The sequence below is a fragment of the Oncorhynchus masou genome, chromosome 15, assembly GCF_036934945.1.
Source record: "Oncorhynchus masou masou isolate Uvic2021 chromosome 15, UVic_Omas_1.1, whole genome shotgun sequence".
Lineage (NCBI taxonomy): Eukaryota > Metazoa > Chordata > Actinopteri > Salmoniformes > Salmonidae > Oncorhynchus > Oncorhynchus masou.
Genome location: NC_088226.1, coordinates 2,000,438 through 2,021,435, shown reverse-complemented (window position 1 = coordinate 2,021,435; position 20,998 = coordinate 2,000,438). Strand labels below are relative to the sequence as shown.

The 20,998-nt window shown below is 44.5% G+C and overlaps 1 protein-coding gene across 1 annotated transcript in view; it reads left to right on the top strand.

Annotated features, from left to right (window-relative positions):
* The window catches only part of asic2 (acid-sensing (proton-gated) ion channel 2), a 491,333-nt gene that overhangs the window by 77,401 nt on the left and 392,934 nt on the right, over positions 1 to 20,998 (top strand). The window lies entirely within an intron of this gene.

Below are 20,998 nucleotides of genomic sequence, written 5' to 3'. Positions count from 1 at the left end.
AGCTATTTAATGGGGCTTCGCTCCATTGTAATGGTTCTGTTTCAGTGTTAGATTGTGTTTCCTGCGGCAGTAAAGATACCCCCCCCTCTGCACCCATTCCTTCCCATGCATTTAAAATGCATCGGTGTCTTATCAGAGCCAATATGTTGGTTGATCCTTTACCTAGTTGTTCCATTTGCGAGCCATTTGAATGTGAAGGCAGGGCAGAGCAAGGGGAGAGCGGTGGAACGACAGGGATGCTATCATGGCCTATTTATTTTAAAGACTGATTAAAAAGCCTTGTGTGTTCACCAGCAACCGTGAAATGCATCCCCCCCGGGACTCATCCAGTCATCAGGCCTAACATAACAAACAGCAATGGAAGCATTCTAATGGTGGTGCTGATGGCTTTTCTCTGTGCTGTGCTGTTATTGGTTTGGTGTGGGGAGAGGAGAGCATTGGCCGGAGGGGGCCTCTTACACACACTTTAAGGGGAGAGGATGAGAGGGAGAGGATGAGAGGGAGAGGATGAAAGGGAGAGGATGAGAGGGTGGGAGGGAGAGGAGGAGAGGGAGAGGTTGAGAGGGAGGATGAGAGGGATGGGAGGGAGAGGAGGAGGATGAAAGGGAGAGGATGAGAGGGTGGGAGGGAGAGGGAGGGGATGAGAGGGAGGGGATGAGAGGGGGATGAGAGGGAGAGGATGAGAGGGAGAGGATAAGAGAGGAGGGAGGGAGGGAGAGAGGATGAGGGTGGGAGGGAGAGGGAGAGAGGGATAAGAGGGTGGGAGGGAGAGGATGAGAGGGAGAGGTTGAGAGGGAGAGGTTGAGAGGGAGAGGTTGAGAGGGAAGGGATGAGAGGGAGAGGATGAGAGGGAGGGGATGGGAGGGAGAGGATGAAAGGGTGGGAGGGAGAGGATGAGAGGGAGAGGTTGAGAGGGAGAGGTTGAGAGGGAAGGGATGAGAGGGAGAGGATGAGAGGGAGTGAGGGAGAGGATGAGAGGGAATGGATGAGAGGGAGGGGATGAGAGGGAGAGGGAGAGAGACCAAAATGCGTTTGTTGTTTACTACTGTACACTTCCAGTTGCAAAGATATTAACTCTTACCCTTTGATGCCGTGAGTGTATGTACTCTTTTCTATGAGTGTGTCTTTGTACGTGTGTGCGTGCACGTGAGTGTGTGTGCGTGCACGTGAGTGTGTGCTGTGTTTGCTTCACATATAAAGTCAGAGAGATAGTGTGTGTAGTGTACCAGTCTAGTACACTAGCTACTCAAACAGCATGTATGTTTAATGTATGTGGGTTTGTTTGTCAAAGGAAGGGAAACATACTGTTTGCTCTTAGAATATGATGCTGCTTCATCACTATACCAGAGGGGATCATTTGGTTCACAGGATGCATCAACAGCAGGTACACAAACACTACAGGCATCAGTTACTCACACAATCAGAACTAGGTTTACGCAATTCTAGGAACTTTCAATAACTTTCAACTGGAAATGTTGCAACCCTAATCAGAAGTCAGGTGTATGTGTGTTCTCTCCAGGAGGCTTGGTGATATGGTAATCATTTCCTCATCTTGCTCTTTGTGGTTGTCTTTCAAATAGTGTGTGAGTGTGTCCGCATGTTTCTGTGGATGCTTCTATTCTCCTGTCTGTGTTGGATGGGATGATTAGATGTTGGAGACAAAAGCACATCCTAAAAGAAGCATGTAAAACAAACAGTACTGTTCATCTAACTGACATTCTCCAACACTTGGGTTGTCATGACAACATTCACCCTGAATGAACACAGTCGTGTGCTACATATTAAGTTGATATTTACAGATTTTGTTAGGGATTCAACTTTCTTGAACTTTTCCACATTTTTGCAGTTATGTAACACTCACTAATCTTTTTAGTGAGTCTTGTTCACATTTAGGTTCATTATTAGCATATTTAGATGGGAAATCTATGATTGGTACATACATTTTTTTTAAACTTTTAAATGAATGATGATGAATGATTAATTATTGAAGAACTTTAAATGCCTCATGAACTTGGGCTCGTACCCATTGATGTTGAAGCCACCGTGCCTCCATCTTGGCAGTCCCTCACCGTTGTAAAATAGATTCATGAAGCTATAGAAATCCATGTATTAATGCCTACAGTTGTTTTTGCCACATGTATTCTGTTACAGACACCTTCATGTATACTTTTAAATGTTATTATGTGTGCTAAACCTTAAGGTTAAACATTTAAAAGTTTTCCTTAAAGTATAGTACAATAAAAAAATACATAGACATGTCAATTTGTCCTTGAAACATTGAATTAACATACTGTATAATTCCTATGAAGGACTGCTTCTTCTGAGGAGTACCAATATGGCTGACCAGTGGCTTCAAAGCCTCTCATTGGCCATTTACATAGCATCAGCAATCCAGGGTCGTACCCCATCAGAACCCAAAATATAAGCTTGTTTTACTCCATTGTTTGTAAACAACATCATTGAAATCTAACACTGTATAGCCTTAAAACATGGTTAAAACTATAATGTTGATATCATGGATGGTCAGTCCTTGCATCCATAGCTCAGTCTATGAATTTGAGAGTGGTAACATTTCTCCAGCCCCATCCTTCAGCTTTTTACCCAAACAGAGGCGGGGTGTCCGTTTTGTTATTGTTTCAACTGCAGATTGTCCCTTTAAACATGTTTTGTCTACTGTGCAAAGCCCATAGCGTCCCTAAGGTTGAGGTGTTTGGTCACTTAATCACGTTCATATCTGTGTGGGTGTGTGAAGGTGTTTGTGTGTAGGCTCGGCTACATGTTTGTTCTGTGTTGTTGTGAAGACACCACAGCAGCAGGATGAATGCACATGTATTGTCCTGTCTTATAAGCTCTTGTTTTCAGTTCCGTGCCCCTCCCTTTATCCAGTGCTGCTCTGAAGCCTAAACCCAGAGAGACGCAGGAGGAAGAGGTCAAGCCTCCTGAAGGCCCAGCATGTTATCAGGGTGAAGTTAACCAGGGAGGAAAGAGGTGAGAGAGTGATTCAGGGGGTGGACGGTGTGAAGGTTTAGACTTTGTTTTGGATTAGATCATTTGGATCGTTGCTGTGTGTGGACCTAGTCTAGACAGATAGGCAGGTTTAGACTTTGTTTTGGATTCGATCATTTGGTTCGTTGGTGTTTGTGTGGACCTAGTCTAGACAGATAGGCAGGTTTAGACTTTGTTTTGGATTCGATCATTTGGTTCGTTGGTGTTTGTGTGGACCTAGTCTAGACAGATAGGCAGGTTTAGACTTTGTTTTGGATTCGATCATTTGGTTCATTGGTGTGTGTGTGGACCTAGTCTAGACAGATAGGCAGGTTTAGACTTTGTTTTGGATTAGATCATTTGGTTCGTTGGTGTGTGTGTGGACCTAGTCTAGACAGATAGGCAGGTTTAGACTTTGTTTTGGATTAGATCATTTGGTTCGTTGGTGTGTGTGTGGACCTAGTCTAGACAGATAGGCAGGTTTAGACTTTGTTTTGGATTCGATCATTTGGTTCGTTGGTGTGTGTGTGGACCTAGTCTAGACAGATAGGCAGGTTTAGACTTTGTTTTGGATTAGATCATTTGGTTCGTTGGTGTGTGTGCCACTGTTTGTGCCGACCTTTAGTTCTCTATGCCAGGCTGTGTACAGGGAGAACCTGGGACTCTATCAGACAGACCGGATCATTTCTGGCGTGTTGACATTTGGTTAAGTGTGCCTTTATCTGATCCTTTTGGAATCTGGTGGTTTTGTACTCTGTTGTCTTACTGAACATGAGGTTCTGTGTTTGACCACCTCTCTCTCAGTCCCAGGTGTTCCTGGGGGGGGGTCACTGCAGAGTAAGGGTGAGCAGCAGTGCCATTGATCTGGAGGTCCCCCCACCACTATTGGGAAAAAACTCACTGAAACAGCAGTGAAACGGGCCACCGTTCTGAATTAGATTGTGATACTAAAATGGGCTGTCAGGGCCAGCTGATTATGAGTCTGAGAGAGAGGTGAATATGGGAGCTAGCGAGTGATGGAGTGAGTAATTCTGTGTGTATATGTGAGCTGGCTCTGGTACCTGATTATGAGCCTGGGAATAAGGTGCCCAGGGTTTGGCGCTGTCAGGAGTCTATTTTTTTTAAAGTGGATTTTTGCAGAAGGAAGAAAAACTCATATGAAATATGGATGAGTGTAGGTAAATTTACAATAAATTGGAAAAAGAATGAGAGTACCTTCCAAGAGCCGAGGCTAGCTCTTATCTCGCTTAATTTCCCTCACCCTCCCTTGCTCCTCAATCTTCTCTCTTGCTCACCTTTCTCAGTAAGGGGAAAGTGAATTGTCTAAGTAAGCCCTTTGATGATCACAGGAGTTAAGATCTTGCTTTAAAAAATGGTGGCTTGAAAAATATCATATATGCTGCTCTTGATAATTGTGTGAATAGGACCATTTTCCTGCCCTGGTGAATAGGACCATTTTCCGGCCCTGGTGAATAGGACCATTTTCCTGCCCTGGTGAATAGGACCATTTTCCTGCCCTGGTGAATAGGACCATTTTCCTGCCCTGGTGAATAGGACCATTTTCCTGCCCTGGTGAATAGGACCATTTTCCTGCCCTGGTGAATAGGACCATTTTCCTGCCCTGGTGAATAGGACCATTTTCCTGCCCTGGTGAATAGGACCATTTTCCTGCCCTGGTGAATAGGACCATTTTCCGGCCCTGGTGAATAGGACCATTTTCCGGCCCTGGTGAATAGGACCATTTTCCTGCCCTGCTAAGCATTCATTATAAATACTTTGGGTGTCATGGAAAATGTATGGAGTAAAAAGTACATTATTTTGTTTAGGCGTGCAGTGAAGTAAATATAAATAGTAATGTACAGATACCCCAAAAAATGTAAGTACTTTAAAATATTTAGTGTGTTTGGATTCCCTCCCTAATCCAGAGAGCTTTCTTGGCATGACTGAATGTGTTTCTAAAAGCTTTACTTCTAATCAGCTTAATGGTAAAGACACACAAGCAAACACAAGATATGAATCTCTCTAATCTGCCTAATTATGACAATAATGCCTGAAATCAACAAATCAAATCAAATCCACACAGTCTGGTTTCTGTTGTTTACCCACCTGCTGCTGTTTACTCTCTATTTCTCTCTCTTGCTCTCTCTCTCGCTCTTTCTCTATTTCTCTCTCTATTTCTCTCTCGCTCTCTCTCTATTTCACTCTCGCTCTCTCTCTATTTCTCTCTCTCTCTTTCTCTCTCTCTCTATTTCTCTCTCTCTCTCTCTCTCTCTCTCTCTTTCTCTCTCTCTTTCTCTCTCTCTCTATTTCTCTCTCGCTCTCTCTCTCGCTCTCTTTCTCTCTTTCGCTCTCTCTCTATTTCTCTCTCGCTCTCTCTCTATTTCTCTCTCGCTCTCTCTCTATTTCTCTCTCGCTCTCTCTCTATTTCTCTCTTGCTCTCGCTCTCTCTCTTGCTCTCGCTCTCGCTCTCGCTCTCTCTGTCACTCTGCCCTTGTATGGTAGGTCTTCCACAGTCAGACACTATGGTTACGAGAGGTCAGGATATATATTACAATTTAACAGGATATTCACTTAAACCTAGAAATTCTAAATAGATTTTTCAAGAACTGAAACGTATTAATACTTAATGATTGATCATTTTCTGTCTGAAATGTTTAAGTTCTCTTCCAGTGCATTCTGACTGAGTTATGTGACCAGTGTGATTGTGGAGCTGGGATGTGTCATAAAACGTAATCAGTACTGAGTGGCACTTACACTGACTTTGAGCTTTACAACCACCGTTTATCCAACCACTGTTTATCCAACCGCTGTTTATCCAACCGTCATTTATTCAACCACTGTTTATCCAACCGCCGTTTATCCAACCGTCATTTTTTCAACCACTGTTTATCCAACCGCCGTTTATCCAACCACTGTTTATCCAACCGCCGTTTATCCAACCGCCATTTATCCAACCTACGTTTATCCAACCACTGTTTATCCAACCGCCGTTTATCCAACCGCCATTTATCCAACCGTCGTTTATTCAACCAGTGTTTATCCAACCGTCGTTTATCCAACCTCCGTTTATCCAACCGCTGTTTATCCAACCACTGTTCATCCAACCGCCATTTATCCAACCGCTGTTTATCCAACCACTGTTCATCCAACCTCCATTTATCCAACCTCTGTTTATCCAACCTCCGTTTATCCAACCGCCATTTATCCAACCGTCGTTTATTCAACCAGTGTTTATCCAACCGTCGTTTATCCAACCTCCGTTTATCCAACCGCTGTTTATCCAACCACTGTTCATCCAACCGCCATTTATCCAACCGCTGTTTATCCAACCTCCGTTTATCCAACTGCCGTTTATCCAACCACCGCTTATCAAAGTGGAACCTGGTGTACTCTACAGATAGAGATAGAGAGACAGCTAGAGAGGGAGAGAGATCTGTCTACCTGAGAAACAGCAGAAGGCGCTGTTTAACAGTGGAGATAATGAGGGATCTTCCCAGGTTGTGGTCTCCATTTCAGGTCTTCGAGTTTAATCAGCTGTGTTCTGTGCTTTTCATTGGGCCAGTGTGTTGTGATGAGCTGTCAGACAGTTTGGCAGAGAGGATAACTAGCGTTTTTATGACTGCTCAGTCAGCCGTGTTCGCACCCTCCTTGCCCCACTGAACTGTAGGAAATCTTTTATTTTCAAATTCTTAATGAAAGTTTGTTTACTTTTTTCTCATCTCCACACTAAGGGAATAAGGATAGCTTGATTCACACCATCTACTCTCACATACACACACCGACTCCTATTGTGACCTCTCATAAACACTGACTCCTACTGTGACCTTTCATATACACTGACTCCTACTGTGACCTCTCATATACACGGACTCCTACTGTGACCTCTCATAAACACTGACTCCTACTGTGACCTTTCATATACACTGACTCCTACTGTGACCTCTCATACACACTGACTCCTACTGTGACCTCTCATAAACACTGACTCCTACTGTGACCTCTCATATACACGGATTCCTACTGTGACCTCTCATACACACTGAGACCTACTGTGACCTCTCATACACACTGAGACCTACTGTGACCTCTCATACACACTGAGACCTACTGTGATCTCTCATACACACTGAGACCTACTGTGACCTCTCATACACACTGAGACCTACTGTGACCTCTCATACACACTGAGACCTACTGTGACCTCTCATACACACTGAGACCTACTGTGACCTCTCATACACACTGAGACCTACTGTGACCTCTCATACACACTGAGACCTACTGTGACCTGTCATACACACTGAGACCTACTGTGACCTCTCATACACACTGAGACCTACTGTGACCTCTCATACACACTGAGACCTACTGTGACCTCTCATACACACTGACTCCTACTGTGACCTCTCATACACACTGACTCCTACTGTGACCTCTCATAAACACTAACTCCTACTGTGACCTCTCATACACACTGAGACCTACTGTGACCTGTCATACACACTGCTCTGCCATTTGATGTCAGTCGCAACCCATACTGTGCCCTCCCCCTGCAATCAACATAACAGACCATGGACATGCAGAGGGACATGTGTAGCTGTGTGTGCTGTGCACACATGTGTATTTGTTTGTGTGTGTGTGGTGGGTAATGTGTCTTTGTAATGTTGTATGTGTGTTTGTACGGTATTAGCGTGTTTGTGTCCTTCAGGATGCAATGCCTGTCCTAAACAAGATCCCACTGACTGAAATCGCAGGCTGTGACACACCAGCAAAGCTGATTAGACACAGAGAGAGACACACAGACGAGAGACAGAGGTGTAGAGAGAGAGAGATATTTAAACAAACCCTGAGGGGCCTTATTTCATTAGAAACTGGTTACCAATGTAATTAGAGCAGTACAAATACATGGTTTTTCATACCCGTAGTATATGGTCTGATATACCACGGCTATCAGCCAATCAGCAATGAACCACCCAGTTCATATATATATATATATATATATATATATGGAATGAGATAGAGAGGGAAGAGACACAGAGAGAGAGAGGGGGAGATAAAGAGATGCAGGTACCATACAGCCCAACAAACAAACCCACAGCAGGCAGGAGTAATCTCAGCAGCTCAACATCCCATCAATAATTCATCAGAAACACGGGCGTGAGGGGCGACACACAGAGAGAATGACAGAAAGAGGTTAGGGGTAGATTAGGTAGAGGAAGAGAGGTGACTGGAGGAAAAAGAACAGGAGAAATGAACAAAGTGAAAGATGGAGGGAATAAAACGGGAGAGATAACGTGAGTGATTTGCATAATGGTGAGATTAGACGAGTGCCTGTGGGGGGAAGCGTCCTCTGGACTCTCCCATTCTTTCTCCTGTCCTCACATCCAGCTGAGGATTGGTCTCACTAACTAGGTTCTTTATTAGACCTCTGGGCCTCCATCTGATCACTGATACAGTGCCTTGCGAAAGTATTCGCCTCCCTTGAACTTTGCAACCTTTTGCCACTTTTCAGGCTTCAAACATAAAGATATAAAACTGTATTTTTTTGTGAAGAATCAACAAGTGGGACACAATCATGAAGTGGAACGACATTTATTGGATATTTCAAACTTTTTTAACAAATCAAAAACTGAAAAATTGGGCGTGCAAAATTATTCAGCCCCCTTAAGTTAATACTTTGTAGCGCCACCTTTTGCTGCGATTACAGCTGTAAGTCGCTTGGGGTATGTCTCTATCAGTTTTGCACATCGAGAGACTGACATTTTTTCCCATTCCTCCTTGCAAAACAGCTCGAGCTCAGTGAGGTTGGATGGAGAGCATTTGTGAACGGCAGTTTTCAGTTCTTTCCACAGATTCTCGATTGGATTCAGGTCTGGACTTTGACTTGGCCATTCTAACACCTGGATATGTTTATTTTTGAACCATTCCATTGTAGATTTTGCTTTATGTTTTGGATCACTGTCTTGTTGGAAGACAAATCTCCGTCCCAGTCTCAGGTCTTTTGCAGACTCCATCAGGTTTTCTTCCAGAATGGTCCTGTATTCGGCTCCATCCATCTTCCCATCAATTTTAACCTTCTTCCCTGTCCCTGCTGAAGAAAAGCAGGCCCAAACCATGATGCTGCCACCACCATGTTTGACAGTGGGGATGCTGTGGTCAGGGTGATGAGCTGTGTTGCTTTTACGCCAAACATAACGTTTTGCATTGTTGCCAAAAAGTTCAATTTTGTTTTCATCTGACCAGAGCACCTTCTTCTACATGTTTGGTGTGTCTCCCAGGTGGCTTGTGGCAAACTTTAAACGACACTTTTTATGGATATCTTTAAGAAATGGCTTTCTTCTTGCCACTCTTCCATAAAGGCCAGATTTGTGCAATATACGACGGATTGTTGTCCTATGGACAGAGTCTCCCACCTCAGCTGTAGATCTCTGCAGTTCATCCAGAGTGATCATGGGCCTCTTGGCTGCATCTCTCATCAGTCTTCTCCTTGTATGAGCTGAAAGTTTAGAGGGACGGCCAGGTCTTGGTAGATTTGCAGTGGTCTGATACTCCTTCCATTTCAATATTATCGCTTGCACAGTGCTCCTTGGGATGTTTAAAGCTTGGGAAATCTTTTTGTATCCAAATCCGGCTTTAAACTTCACAACAGTATCTCGGACCTGCCTGGTGTGTTCGTTGTTCTTCATGATGCTCTCTGCGCTTTTAACGGACCTCTGAGACTATCACAGTGCAGGTGCATTTTTACGGAGACTTGATTACACACAGGTGGATTGTATTTATCATCATTAGTCATTTAGGTCAACATTGGATCATTCAGAGATCCTCACTGAACTTCTGGAGAGAGTTTGCTGCACTGAAAGTAAAGGGGCTGAATAATTTTGCACGCCCAATTTTTCAGTTTTTGATTTGTTAAAAAAGTTTGAAATATCCAATAAATGTCGTTCCACTTCATGATTGTGTCCCACTTGTTGTTGATTCTTCACAAAAAAATACAGTTTTATATCTTTATGTTTGAAGCCTGAAATGTGGCAAAAGGTCGCAAAGTTCAAGGGGGCCGAATACTTTCGCAAGGCACTGTATATGACCAGGCACAGAGAGATGAAGGCATCTGCCAGCCTCAGGCCAAAGTCTATTACATTATCCTGGCTCTCACCACTGTCTCGCCTCATACACACATCTAATCATTACTTTACAGTCCATGTACATTTCAATCTGTTGTGGTCTCTCTTGCTCACTCTCTCTTCTTAGAAATGTTGACTTATATGTGGTACATTTGTTCTTCATTGTGTTTTGTGTGCTTGTTGTGTGTGTATGTGTGTGTGTGTGTGTGTGTGTGTGTATAACAGGTGCTCGGACATTGCTCTGTCCTTCTCTTAGTGCTCCTGTCTTGTTTGTTCCTCTTCGTCCTCTTCCTCCTTCTGTTGGACAGATCCACTGCACTCACCCACACTCTCCTCTTGCCATCCTTGACCTTTAACCTCAGTATGTCATGTCCAGCAGCCAACTAGACAGTCAGCTGGCTCCAGAGCACAGTGACATCCTCAGGGAGGTGTTGTCTCTGACTGGCCCAGCCGGCCAGCGCTGTGAGGTTGACCTGACCCTCACCAAGCACAAACACTATCCCTCCAGACTGCCCGCTCAGATCTCCTGGACACTGTCTGTCTCCCAAACCACACCCTATTCCTTTTACAGTGCACTACTTGGTCAAAAGTAGTGCACTATAAAGGGAATAAGGTGCCATTTGTGACGCAGTCTTTGTAATGTCACATCACACACTGACAGAAAAGTAGTTGCTGTGCTGTGTGGATTCAGACTGTAGTGGTGGTCAAACAACTGGACTGACTGTGTCAACACCAAGCCCCCTGTAGTTCCAGTGTCACCACCAAGCCCCCTGTAGTTCCAGTGTCAACACCCCCTGTAGATCCAGTGTCAACACCAAGCCCCTTGTAGTTCCAGTGTCAACACCAAGGCCCTTGTAGTTCCAGTGTCAACACCAAGCCCCTTGTAGTTCCAGTGTCAACACCAAGCCCCTTTTTTGTTCCAGTGTCAACACCAAGCCCCCTGTAGTTCCAGTGTCAACACCCCCTGTAGATCCAGTGTCAACACCAAGCCCCTTGTAGTTCCAGTGTCAACACCAAGGCCCTTGTAGTTCCAGTGTCAACACCAAGGCCCTTGTAGTTCCAGTGTCAACACCAAGCCCCCTGTAGTTCCTGTAGTCAACACCAAGCCCCCTGTAGATCCAGTGTCAACACCAAGCCCCTTGTAGTTCCAGTGTCAACACCAAGGCCCTTGTAGTTCCAGTGTCAACACCAAGCCCCCTGTAGTTCCAGTGTCAACACCAAGCCCCCTGTAGTTCCAGTGTCAACACCAAGCCCCCTGTAGTTCCAGTGTCAACACCAAGCCCCCTGTAGTTGCAGTGTCAACACCAAGCCCCTTGTAGTTCCAGTGTCAACACCAAGCCCCCTGTAGTTCCAGTGTCAACACCAAGCCCCCTGTAGTTCGTGTCAATACCAAGTCCCCGGTAGTTCCTGTAGTCAACAACAAGCCCCCTGTAGTTCCAGTGGCAACACCAAGCCCCCTGTAGTTCCAGTTTCAACACCAAGCCCCTTGTAGTTCCAGTGTCAACACCCAGCCCCCTGTAGTTCGTGTCAACACCAAGTCCCCGGTAGTTCCTATAGTCAACACCAAGCCCCTTGTAGTTTGTGTCAACACCAAGCTCCCTGTAGTTCGTGTCAACACCAAGCTCCCTGTAGTTCGTTCAAACCAAGCCCCCTGTAGTTCCTGTAGTCAACACCAAGCTCCCTGTAGTTCGTGTCAACACCAAGCCCCCTGCAGTTTCTGTAGTCAACACCAAGCCCCCTGTAGTTTCTGTAGTCAACACCAAGCCCCCTGTAGTTCCTGTAGTCAACACCAAGCCCCCTGTAGTTCCTGTAGTCAACACCAAGCCCCTGTAGTTCCTGTAGTCAACACCAAGCCCTCCGTAGTTCCGGTGTCAACACCAAGCCCCCTGTAGTTCGTGTCAACACCAAGCCCCCTGTAGTTCGTGTCAACACCAAGCCCCCTGTAGTTCGTTCAACACCAAGCCCCCTGTAGTTTCTGTAGTCAACACCAAGCCCCATGTAGTTCCTGTAGTCAACACCAAGCCCCCTGTAGTTCTTGTAGTCAACACCAAGCCCCCTGTAGTTCCTGTAGTCAACACCAAGCCCCTGTAGTTCCTGTAGTCAACACCAAGCCCTCCGTAGTTCCAGTGTCAACACCAAGCCCTCCGTAGTTCCAGTGTCAACACCAAGCCCCCTGTAGTTCCTGTAGTCAACACCAAGCCCCCTGTAGTTCCTGTAGTCAACACCAATCCCTCCGTAGTTCCAGTGCCAACACCAATCCCTCCGTAGTTCCAGTGCCAACACCAAGCCCTCCGTAGTTCCAATGTCAGCACCAAGTCCCCTGTAGTTCGTGTCATTACAGTCCAAAAGAGAATCACTGCCCTGCTCATGATCTCCTTATTTTTCTCCCACTTCTTTCTCCCCAGACCTCTCTAGGACATGACTGAGCATATGTTAAATCATTTACAGCGGTGTGACTGAAAAGGGGAACAGGCTGTGAGGCGTGGGGAACATGCAGGTGGTTAGTGAGAGCTGGGAGGGGAGAAGGATGACATCATCAGATGTTTGGATGTTCATTACATTGACAGCTTCTCAGCTGTGATACAGTGACTCTGTGGAAAGACTGGTGAATTATTGAAGCCTGGTTGTCTAATGTGTATAAGAGGCGGTGTGTGCTTTGAGAGAGACTGATAATAAGGTGTTGGTACGTCTGTAGGCCTCTAGTGGAATATAGCCTTGAGGGCTGCTCTGTGTGTGTGTGTTGTATTTGTGTGTGAGTTACATAAAGGCATGTCTTGTGTCTTTGTATATAGTATTGTGTGTGTGTTTGAGTATGTGTTTGTGTGTGTGTTTGTGTCTGTGTGTGTGCGCGTTTGAGTATGTGTTTATGTGTGTGTGTGTTTATGATAGCAGTCCTGACTGTGTGCCTGTTACTCTCTATGTATATCTTGGTGTATGCGTGGCTTTGTCTGAGCTTCCCGGTGATGTCTCAGTGCCGACACAGGGGAGTGTGGATGTGTGTCACTTGTTGGAGTGAACAGCTGCTAGGGGACTTGGAGAGTTTAGATTGAGATGTTTTGGTCCCTGTTTCATGGAATGAAATGAATGAATGAATGAATGAATGAATGCGTAGAGCACAAGACTAAAATGACAACTAAGTGAATACTGACACTGGCTGACATACTGAATGGCTCAGTGACTTGCAGTCAGTTACAGAGTGTACTAGGTGACTGTGACTACTGTGACTAGTGTGTACAGTGTGATGACAGGCCCAGCAGTGATTTGATGGAGGTAGGAGGACAGTATGAGAGATGGAGAGGTAGGGAGGAGGCTATGATAGAGAGGAGAATTAGAGAGATGGAGAGGTAGAGACTATAGAGAGGAGAGGTAGGGAGGTAGGAAGATGGAGAGGAGGAGAGGATAGAGAGGAGAGGATAGAGAGGTGTAGAGAAGTGTATAGAGGATAGAGAGGTGTATAGAGGATAGAGAGGTGTAGAGAGGATAGAGAAGGGGTAGAGAGGATAGAGAGGTGTATAGAGGATAGAGAGGTGTATAGAGGATAGAGAGGTGTATAGAGGATATTTATTATTTACTTATTTATTTTATCTTGTGTCCTTTACCATTTGTACATTGTTAAAACACTGTATATATATATAATATGACATTTGTAATGTCTTTATTGTTTTGAAACGTCTGTATGTGTGATGTCTACTGTTAATTTTTATTGTTTATTTCACTTTATATATTATCTACCTTACTTGCTTTGGCAATGTTAACACATGTTTCCCATGCCAATAAAGCCCTTGAATTGAATTGAATTGATAGAGAGGTGTATAGAGGATAGAGAGGTGTAGAGAGGATAGAGAGGTATAAAGAGGATAGAGAGGTGTATAGAGGATAGAGAGCTGTATAGAGGACAGAGAGGTGTAGAGAGGATAGAGAGGAGAGGATAGAGAGGTGTAGAGAGGATAGAGAGGTGTAGAGAGGATAGAGAGGTGTAGAGAGGATAGAGAGGAGAGGTGTAGAGAGGATAGAGAGGTGTAGAGAGGTGTATAGAGTATAGAGAGGTGTGGAGAGGATAGAGAGGAGGAGAGGTAGAGAGGATGAGAGGTTTGGTCTAAGCGGAGTGGTTTTGCTTGCAGGCTTTTACTAAGTGTCTTGCTGGAGAGGAAGGCTGTTTGCGTCATTGCCACTGGAGAAGAGGGAGGTTGACATTTTTATTTTAGCATCTTCAGCTTGGCACAGCGAGAGGCTCTTTCTGTCTGAAATCACTGGGTCTGGTATTCATTGGGGCCGGGACAATACCAGTATTGCGATACTCGTTAGTTGTCGTGGCAAGGAAACAAAACATGAAGCGAATTTGACTTCTTTAGGAAAACAGCCCTAATGTTGGAATCAAGCATCATTATGTTGTCATCCAGTGTCACATGTATTTATTTTCCAAGCTTTAGGACACAATGTTTTACATACAGCAGGATTTTAAAGGGCGAATAGTTCGGACTGCTACGTGTTTCCATTTTTGCCACGGAAAAATGATGACAATACTGGTATTGTCCCAGCCCTAGTGTTCACAGGGAGTGTTTTCTCTAAAGTCTTTTCAACACTTTTGTAGGAGCATGTTTCTGTCCTTGGTCTAGTTGTGAACAGTCATGTCCTATTCAGTCCTTCTTTCTCTCCTTATGCCTATCTATCTCTGTTGCTGCTCCCCCTTCTCTTCTGCTGGTTAATTAGCTTCCTGTGTGTGACAGGAAGTGACAGATTAAAGGTGATTATCAGATTGCCTGGTATGTTGATTTGAGGGGAGTGGGGCAGCCGGCCCGGCCGTAGAGGAAATGAGCTGACATCAGGAATCTAACAAGACAGAGGCTATGAATATGAGAGCCAGGAGATGTCTGGCTTATTATTCCATTAAAATGGCTACATCTGATTTTTCTCATTTCAATCCCCCGATTAAGACTGATAGCTGTTCCCTGTGGGACTAGGATATACTGTATGCTAGTCTATGCCTGCTCAGCAACTCCATAATCACGCTTTGTTCCCCCTGTTTTCCCCTTCTCCCTCACACATTATTTACCTCTGCCTTTACTGTAGCTCCACCTCCCTCACTCCCTCACTCTCTCCCTCACTCCCTCTCCTGGCTGATTTAGAAGAGATCATACCATACATCAGCTGTTAAAGGAGCCATCTGGAGCATGCTGTGTGTTGCTGAGACACCCTCAGTGGAGCTGATGACTGATCCAGGCCCATCAATATGCACTCATGCTAAATGAACACACATTTTCTACATTTTAGTCGTTTAGCAGAGGCTCTTATGCAGAGCGACTTACAGTTAGTGCATTCATCTTCAGATAACTAGTTGGAACAACCCGTGCTTGACTTGGGCCAGAGCTGCCCGGAAAGCCGTACCGGCACCTCTCATTTTTGGGGAAATGGGTACCGGCTACTCTATAAAAACAAAGGAGTGTATCACTTGACCAGATTCACACACCCAGTCATTTTTGGGGGATCAAAGAGGAATGAAGGCGGGATCTTCATTGACTAGTAATGTAGAGTGGGCATTCATTTCCTGATTACGCGTTGTTCAAGTTTATTTGCTAGTCTGTGAATCTGTGAGTGACAGAAGGCTGTTTGAGATTGCACAGATTGAATGTGTGCCAGCCTGAATGGCATGATGTGCTGTACCAAGTTGTCAAATTAGGGTTTGTAAGGTCATGAAAAGTCATGGAAATGTATTTCAGAATTGTTGTTCATGAGAAAAAGAAATATCAGCCATTATCGGAATGACCCTTCAGTGCATGTTTGTGGTGCTGAAAGTGTGTGTGTCAGTGGGCCGTTGCCCGTGGAGACGACATTTCAGCAGAGGTATAAATAAATCACAGACAGACTAACTAGATCACCATTTTAACACATATCTTGTAGAAGTTATCTCGCTAGTTAATTATAACTAGCTAAGCATTCATTTGTTGCCTTTCCATCGGCACTGTAGAGCCTAAATAATCATGCACTGTTGGAAAGCTGGGATTCCCCTCTATCAAGCATTAGCCATGTAATCGGGACAACGTAAAAAATATTCTAAGATTAGCCAAATAACTTGCTGTGCATAGAGCTCCACAAAACATGAACATTTGACTCTATATAAACACGTCTAGTTAAATACCTTGCTTTGAAGTAGCCTACGTTATCCATTTGATCCCTGATTTACTGAATGAGGGAATCATTAAATAAAGACACGAGTATTTGGTTGTAATGTTATAAAATCCAAGCCTGCACACCCAGGAGCTCTCCAGATGGAGGGTTGACAACATGTGACGAACAGGGCAGTTCCACATGGGGGCTAAGTGCCTTGATCAAGGGCACAACGGCAGGAGGTGGTAGGTCTATATGGGATCAGACACAGCAGCCTTCCAGTGTAAATAAGGCTTACTTTTTCATGTAGGCTGTAATAATAGTCATGAACATTTGGTTATAAAAGTCATGGAGAAGTCATGGAAAATGTGTATGAACCGTTAACAGTGGACAATCAGAGGTCTCTATTACATAATGTCGTTTGTGAATTTCCGTGAACAGTCTAATGGACCAACTTGGAAAAAGACAGTTCCTGCACTTCTTCCATCCCAAGTCAAACACTGGGGACAACCACATATCACAGGCATAGTATGTACACTTTTTCTAGCGCACACACACACACACACACACACACACACACACACACACACACACACACACACACACACACACACACACACACACACACACACTGAGATCATTCAATCACTCACCCTGTGATTGAGCTCGTGAGCCATTAATATACATGAACTGTCTATATTCCCTCAGCTGATGTGATATATCAATAAGCAATAAGCTGTATCTCTACTTAGTGCTGTTAAAGTTGATTTGTTCCAGCCTTAATAACAGTTGTTTGATGCTGACACCAGGCCTCCGGCACCCAGGGGATCCCGCTGGCATCGCTGTGGAGTAACCCTGTACTATTGGGGCGGGTAGGGAATTCTTCTGGACTGGCAGTAATACTCTCTCAGCTCTTGTTGTAAGAAATCTTCTATGAGTCGTCCCTCTAGATGAGTCAGCAACAAACTCTGCATTGACAAACAGATTTAGTCTATGCTGAGGTCGGAGATTCACAATCAGGAGGAGGAGGGTACATTGCACTGTCTGGCCAGCGCAGGGCAAGGTAAGGCAGAGCAATTTTTTGCATTTGAATCAATGAGACCTCTATTGTTTTGACCAAACATAACTATTATAGCTAATATGTCCTTGTTTTTATTTCATTTGACTCAATGGCACATGGAAACGGGCAGAACATTTTCTGTCCACTTTTACCCTCTAATGGACTACTTTTCTACTTATATTGAGAACTGTATACTGCAGCTTGTTCACCAACCATATTAGCTAGTAGCCACATAGATGCTTTAAAAATGTTGAAATGCCTGTTTGAATGCACAACAGTTCCCACCTACTGACACAGAGCAGGCTCATGTATGCATGAGGAGACCCATCAGCAATTAATTTTTGCTCTGAACACTCTTCACTGAGGTGTACGTTAAGATGTGCTCTCTGGCAACATGATCTCATGTGAGATCTCTGCTCGCTTTGATCTTTTTTTATTGTGCAAATTATCCACCACCCCTTTTCTCTCTCTCTCTTTTTTTCACTCTCATTAATTTCCTCCCTCCATGTGCAGCCTGAATCTCTCTCTCTTCTCCCTCTCACCCAATTCAATTCAAAGGGCTTTATTGGCATGGGAGTGGCAGAGTAGTCTAAGGCTGTGTCACAGCCAGCAGCAACCGGGAGACCCATGAGACTGTGCACAATTGGCCCAGAGTTGTCCGGGTTAGAGGAGGGTTTGGCTGGCCGGGATGTCCTTGTCCCATATCACGCTCTAGCACACATTGGTGTGGCTGGCTTCAGGGTTAAGCGAGCAGTGTGTTAAGAAGCAGTGTGGCTTGGCAGGGTGGTGTTTCGGAGGACGCACGGCTCTCAACTTTCACCTCTCCTGAGTCTGTACGGGAGTTGCAGCGAAGGGACAAGACTGTAAGAACCCGTTTGAAATTGTTGAGGAAAAGGGGTAAAAACAACAACATAATTAACAAAAGTGAAATAAACAATATAAAATGAACAGTAAACATTACACTCACAAAAGTTACATAGGAACAAAGACATTTCAAATATCATATTATGGCTATTATGGTAAAGTGTTCTCACGATGGGCAAATATTTAAAGTGATCTGAGGAAAATATGTCTCTGATATGGTAATACATTTGGCAGGAGGTTAGGAAGTGCAGCTCAGTTTCCACCTCATGTTGTGGGCAGTGAGCACATAGCCTGTCTTCTCTTGAGAGCCATGTCTGCCTGCGGCGGCCTTTCTCAATAGCAAGGCTATGCTCACTGAGTCTGTACATTTCCTTAAGTTTGGGTCAGTCACAGTGGTCAGGTATTCTGCCACTGTGTACTCCCTGTTCAGGGCCAAATCGTGTTCTAGATTGCTCAGTTGTTTTTGTACATTTTTTCCCATGTGTCAAGTAATTATCTTTTTGTTTTCTCATGATTTGGTTGGGTCTAATTGTGTTGCTGTCCTGGGGCTCTGTGGGGTATGTTTGTGTTTGTGAACAGAGCCCCAGGACCAGCTTGCTCTTCTCCAGGTTCATCTCTCTGTAGGTGATTGCTTTGTTATGGAAGGTTTGGGAATCGCTTCCTTTTAGGTGGTTGTAGAATTTAACGTCTCTTTTCTGGATTTAGATAATTAGTGTGTATCGGCCTAATTCTGCTCTGCTTGCATTATTTGGTGTTTTACATTGTACACAGAGGATATTTTTGCAGAATTCTGCATGCAGAGTCTCAATTTAGTGTTTGTTCCATTTTGTAAATTATTGGTTGGTGAGCAGACCAGAGACCTCACAACCATAAAGGGCAATGGGTTCTATAACTGATTCAAGTATTTTTTGGCATATCCTAACTGGTTTGTGTAATTTTATGTTCCTTTTGATGGCATAGAAGGCCCTTCTTGCCTTGTCTCTCAGATCGTTCATAGCTTTGTGGAAGTTACCTGTGATGCTGATGTTTAGGCCGAGGTAGGTCTCGTTTCTTTTTTAATTAAATGTTTTATATTATATATATATATATTTATTTATTTATTTTTTTATTTTATTTACCCCCTTTTCTCCCTAATTTCGTGGTATCCAATTTGTTGTTACTGTCTTGTCTCATCGCGCAACTCCAATACGGACTCGGGAGAGGCGAAGGTCGAGAGCCGTGCGTCCCCTGAAACACAACCCAACCAAGCCGCACTGCTTCTTGACACAATGCCAACTTAACCTGGAAGCCAGCCGCACCAATGTGTCAGAGGAAACACCGTACACCTGGCGACCGTGTCAGTGTGCACTGTCCCCGGCCCGCTTCAGGAGTCGCTTGTGTGCGATGGGACAAGTACATCCCTGCCGGCCAAACCCTCCCCTAACCCGAACAACGCTGGTCCAATTGTGCGCCGCCCCATGGGTCTCCCTGTTGCGGCCGGCTGCGACTCAAACCCAGAATCTCTAGTGGCACACCTAGGGCTGCGAAGCAGAGCCGGTTTTGTTTTTTTGTGTGCTCTAGGGCAACGGTGTCTAGATGGAATTTGTATTTGTGGTCCTGGCAACTGGGCCTTTTTTGGAACACCATTATTTTTGTTTTAGTGAGATCTACTGTCAGGGCCTAAGTTTGACAGAATCTGTGCAGAAGATCTAGGTGCTGCTGTTGGCCCCCTTGTTTGGGGACAGAAGCACCAGATCTTCAGTAGACATTTGACTTCAGATTCTAGTAGGGTGAGGCCGAGTGCTGCAGACTGTTCTAGTGCCCTCGCCAATTCGTTGATATATATGTTGAAGAGGGTGGACCTCAAGCTGCATCCCTGTCTCACCCCTGTGGAAAGAAATGTGTGTGTGTGTTTTTTGCCAATTTTAAATGCACACTTGTTGTTTGTAGACATGGATTTTATAATGTTGTATGTTTTCCCCCCCAACACCGCTTTTCATCAATTTGTATAACAGACCCTCATGCCAAATTTAGTCAAAAGCTTTTTAGTAATCAACAAAGCATGAGAAGACTTTGCCTTTCTTTTGGTTGGTTTGTTTGTCAGTTAGTGTGTGCAATTTGACATTTGCTCAGTACATTGTTTTCACTGGAGAAATGTACGAGTCTGCTGTTAATGATAATGCAGAGGATTTTCCCAAGGTTGCTGTTGACGCATATCCTACGGTAGTTATTGGGGTCTCTCTGGGTTGACGTCCTGTGGGATTCACAGTTGTTGGTTGGTTAATTATTGCTCTGAGCACTCTTAACTGAGGTGTACATTAAGATGCTCTCTCTTGCAACATGATCTCATGTATCTGCTCACTTTGTTTGATCTTTTTTTCTTGCACAAATGATCCACCACCCCTTTTCTCTCTCTTTTTCTCACTCTCATTTCTTTCTCTTTTCCATTTTTTCACCTCCCTACATGTGCAGCCTGAATCTGTGTCTGTCTCTCTGCTCTATGTCTCTGTTTCTCTCTGTCTCTCTCTCTATCTCTTCCTGTCTCTCTCTCTCTACTATCTCTCTGGGCTGACGTCCTTCTCCTCTCGATTATGATATTCTCCAGCTACAACCACATGCAACACTTCCTGAGAACACATGAATACTCCAATTCTCATATTACATAGTACAGAACATCTAGTATCTGTTTTCTGGTCTTGTTTCTGATAGGCAGAAGACAACTGACAACAAGCAGTCAGGAATCTCATCTAGTTCCACAGTGTGTTGAGTTTCTCCTGACCTTGGAACAGCACTTGATTTATTTCCAGGGAAAACACACAACTTCAGCCTGGCCCTGTGGTAAATCTTCTGTCAGTGGGGACAACTGAGAGAATGTGCACCCTGT